Consider the following 4,737-nt stretch of genomic DNA (forward strand, 5'->3'; position numbering starts at 1 on the left):
TCTCACTTCCTCTCTCTCTAAAATCAATAAGAGAAAAAAAAAAGTAGGATTCTAGAACCCTGAAAGAGGGGTAAGTATGGATGAGAAAAGCAGGAAGTTCAAAGAACACATCACTACTGAAACCTTACTCAACTCAAACTCATGTAGAGACCAACAAAAAAGTGGGGCTGTATTTATTTGCCCAGGTAACTGAACAGTACGCTTCAGGCATACCTAGGTCGAGGGGCTCATGTGATACTCTCACCAACTGTGCCCTCTGCAGCTCCCAGCACGAAATCCCTTCGCGATGCTGCATTCGCATAAGGAAGCAAAAAGGCCCAGCATCTGCAGCGGTTTGGGAATGGAGCCTGCCTGGGGTCCCATGTCCCACCTTCAGCCAACCAGGATCACGGTGGGTGGGGCTCAAGCTTTCTTTGTGTCTGTCCCTGAGGCCTGACCCTCACGGACTGAGAATGAAGGAATGATGGACACTCAAGGGAGAACTGGGTGCTGTTCCGAGAGGCAGGGGATGGATCCTGGGCAGGAAACGCAAGAGCAATCCACACTCGTCTTCACTGGAATGTGACACTTGTGAAGTGTTTCCAGAGGGGTGTTCAAGAACTGGAATGTGCCCTGGCCGGTTTGGCTCAATGGTTAGAGCGTCGACTCGTGGACCAGAGAGTCCTGGGTTCGGTTCCTGCTAAGGGCACGTACCTCGGTTGCAGTTTGTCCCCGGCCCCGGTTGGGGTTGTGTGCGTGGCAGCCAGTCAATGTGTCCCTCTCACGTTGATGTTTCTCTCTCTCTCCCTCCCGCTCTATCTGAAGATAAATACAAAAATGTCCTCAGGTGAGGATAAAAAAAAAAAGCTGGAATGTTCTCCAGAAACCCCACTACAAGGGCCCCTTTTGAGGCCGCCTCTCGACACTAGGGCCGCAAGGCCTGGTGCTCCCAGGGCGCGCCGAGGTCGCAGCTCTCTTGCAGCTGACTTCAAGACGTTAAAAAAGGATCATGGGGCTATTTGCAGCCAATGTGCGCATATCCAGATGAGGAAACCGAGGGACTCAGGAAACCTAAAAAATAAAAAGCAAAACCGAAAATGTACCCCACAAAAAAAGAAACCCCACGAAAGTATACGTTAGTGGAAAACCAGGACTTGAACCCATGTTGCCTGAGTCCGGGCCAAGGCTTCTTTCCCTTCAACGTGTTTGCTGGAAGCTGAAGGCGGAAGCAAAGAATTCAAGGACGAGCAAAACTCCTCCACGAACCAGTCTCTCCCTCCTTCCCCCCCAACCCCTCTCTCTCTTTCTTTTTCTTAGGCCAGTTATTAAACTGATAAGAACAGATACTACACTTGATCTTAGCCAAAAGGCCGAGAAGCGATTAGGCCAGTTATTAAATGCACCCTTTGGGGATGGAATTTCGGACAGTCGTATAGGTCAGTAGCTAAGAGTTTGGGTTCTGCAACTGGACAAATCTGTGGTCAAGCCAAGGCCCCACCAGCTGTAAATCACGAGCCCTCTCTGAGCTTCTGTTTTCTCATGCAGCTAACGGGGATGGTAGCAATCCTTGCTCGTGGAGTTACTGCCGGGACTGAGTTAGTATTGTTCTCACACACCGCGGTGCACCAGCATGGCCACTGGGGTCACCGAAGGTCACTCACTTGGTAAATGCTACTGAAATAAATAGGAGACGTCTCCCTCTCCACGACCTTCCAGAGTCTCTCTGAGACTCTCATTTAACTCATTCCTAAACATCATGGGAGTGGAAGAACGTAGGATGAATGAGTTGCTCCTGACTTTTCCATAAAGTTGGGCAAAATTTCGTGCCAGGAGTAGAAGGGGAGCGGGTTCTCCGCCGCACAAGGGGGACATGCTCCGGACTTGCTCATCTGAAAGGCATTTCGAAGACAAACTGCTAACCAGACCACTGATCAAAAGAAGCTGGGATGCAGAGCAGCTGGAAGTCTTGCGGGGCTGATGGGAAGGCAGAGTGGGGCAGCCGTGTTGGAAGACGGTCTGGCAGTTTCCCGGAACGTGAAACACACACCGTCCACCCCAGCAATCCCACGCCTGGGGATTCACCCTAAAAAATGTACCTTCGCACAGAAGTGTATATGTGGATGTTTATAGCAGCTTTGTTCACAATCTCCAAAAACTGGAAACAACCTAAATATCCTTCACCTCATGAATGGATGAACACACTGTGGTCCCTGCACGCAATGGGATCTGGTTTAGCAGTGACAGGAACAAAGGGGAGCAAATGAAGAAGACAGGACAACTAAATGTTGTGTGGGGTCCAGGGCTGGATCCTGGAATTAAAAAAGAACATTAGAGCAAAAGATAGAAGAATCATCAAAATGGAAAGGCGACCCACTGTATGGGAGAGCATAATTGCCAATGATACATCAGATAAGGGGTTAATTTCCAATATACATAGAGTGCTCATACAACTCAACAAAAGGAAGACAAAGAACCCAACTAAAAAGTGGGCAGAGGAACTAAATAGACACCTCTCCAAACAGGACATACAAATGGCTAAGAGACATATGAAGAAATGCTCAACATCACTAAATATCAGAGAGATGCAAATTAAAACAACAATGAGGTATCACCTCACATCTGTCAGAATGGCCGCTATCAACAAATCATCAAACAACAAGTGTTGGCAGGGGTGTGGAGAAAAGGGGACTCTAGTACACTGCTGGTGGGAATGCAGACTGGTGCAGCCACTATGGAAAACAATATGGTATTACCTCAAAAAATTAAAAATTGAACTTCCATTTGACCCAGTGATCCCACTTCTAGGAATATACCCTAAGAAGCCTGAAACACCAAACAGAAAGAATATATGTACCCCCATTTACACTTTTTGCAATAGCTAAGATCTGGAAACAGCCCAAATGTCCATCAGCAGACGAATAGATACAAAAGCTGTGGTACATATACACAATGGAGTACTATGCAGCTGTAAGAAAGAAAAATCTCTTATCCTTTGAGATGACATGGAGGGACCTGGAGGGTATTATCCTAAGTGAAACAAGCCAAACAGAGAAAGACAAGTATCATATGATCTCACTTATTTGTGGAATATAATGAACATAACAGTCTGAGGAATGGGGTAGTCCCAGTGACGTGGAAGTGGGGTACAGACTGACAATCCTCAGAAGAGGGAGTGGTGGGGGAGAGATAAACCACAGAACTTATATGCATGTGTGCATGAACAATGGACATGGACAACAAAGCTGGGGACAGGGCGGGGAAGGAGGGGGAGGGGGAATCAGTGGGGGAAAAAGGAGAAACATCTGTAACAAAAATAAATTTGTTAAAAAATAAAACAAAAAATAAAAATTAAAAAGTGAATGAAAAATGAATGAAATACAATAAAGTCTATAGTTGATAATATCACACCGATGTCAATTTCTTTGTTTTAACACTGTCCCATAGCTATGTAATATGTTCACACTGGGAAGCTGGGGAGGAATTTTGTACCAGCTTTACAACTTTTCTGTCCATCTAAAAGCATTGCAAAATAAAATGGTCGTTAGTTTTAAAAGCTAAATACTATGTTATTCCACTTGTGTGCCATTTTGGAAAAGGCCAATTTGTAAGGATACATATCAGATCAGTGATTTCCAGAGGCTGAGGTTGGGGGCAGGGTTGACTCCAAAGGGAAACAAGAAAAATTTGGGGGTATTGGAACACTTCTATATATTTCTTGTGTTAGTGGTCACACAACTGTAGCATTTGTCAAAATCCATGGAACCAGGCACCAACAAGGATGAATTTCACTATATGCCTCAATAAGTATGGCTTTTATGAAAAGAAGAGCAGATTCGGGGGTCCGATAGGCTCAGAGCTCAAAAGAAGATGACCCTGCTCTTGGTAGGGAACTTCTCTCTTCCAGCACCCATCTGTGGGTAAGTCATGACGGGCCAGATTATGCTCCGGCAACACTCGCCACCACATCTCGGTGGCTTATAACAAGGAAACGTCCTTCCTTTCTCACTAATGCTCTATTTCCAACATGAGTCCGTGAGGCTCCACCCACAAACCCTCAGGGACTCATGCTGATGGAGGGCCAGCTCCCCAGCTCCGAGCTGGGCTCATGAAACCTGAGCTGCCCGTCACTGCAGCAAGGAAAGGAGCCGGAGTGTCCTGCACGGCTGCTACGCTTCATCCGAGGAAAGGCACACAGCCCATTGGCCAGAAACAGCCACATGCCTCACTGCAAGGGACTGGGGCGTGGGCAGGGTGGACAGACTATTTCATGAGTATTGCTATGTCTGCCTTAAAAAGGCCCTAGGTCTTGTCCTGTATGGGTGGCTCAGCTGGTTGACGCATCTACCCCTACACCAAAAGGTTTTGGGTTCGATTTCCAGTCTAGGGCACACACCTAGATTTCAGGTTTGATTCCCGGGTTGGGTGCATATGAGATGCAACAGATCAATGTTTCTCTGTCACATCAATGTTTCTCCCCCCCACCCCCAAATCAATAGAAACATATCCTCTGGCGAGGGGGTAAAATGGCTCTAGGTCTTTGAAGTTGACTTTGAAAACCTTACATTAAAATCTAGCAGACACAGACTCATAGATACAGAGAATGGACTAAAGGTTGCCAAGGGGAGAGGGGTTGGGGGGCTGAGTGAAAAAAATGAAGGGATTGAGAAGTACAGATTGGTGGTTACAAAATAGTCACAGGGATGTAAAGTACAGTGTAGCAAATATAATCAATAATATTGTAATAACTATGGAGCCAGG

At 46.4% G+C, this 4,737-nt stretch overlaps 1 pseudogene; it reads right to left on the reverse strand.

The window, feature by feature from the left end:
• Window positions 1-1,242: 1,242 nt before the first annotated feature.
• LOC118620630 lies at window positions 1,243-1,361 on the reverse strand (annotated as a pseudogene).
• Between the last annotated feature and the right edge of the window lie 3,376 nt (window positions 1,362-4,737).

This window comes from Molossus molossus, unplaced genomic scaffold (assembly GCF_014108415.1).
Source record: "Molossus molossus isolate mMolMol1 unplaced genomic scaffold, mMolMol1.p scaffold_m16_p_7, whole genome shotgun sequence".
Lineage (NCBI taxonomy): Eukaryota > Metazoa > Chordata > Mammalia > Chiroptera > Molossidae > Molossus > Molossus molossus.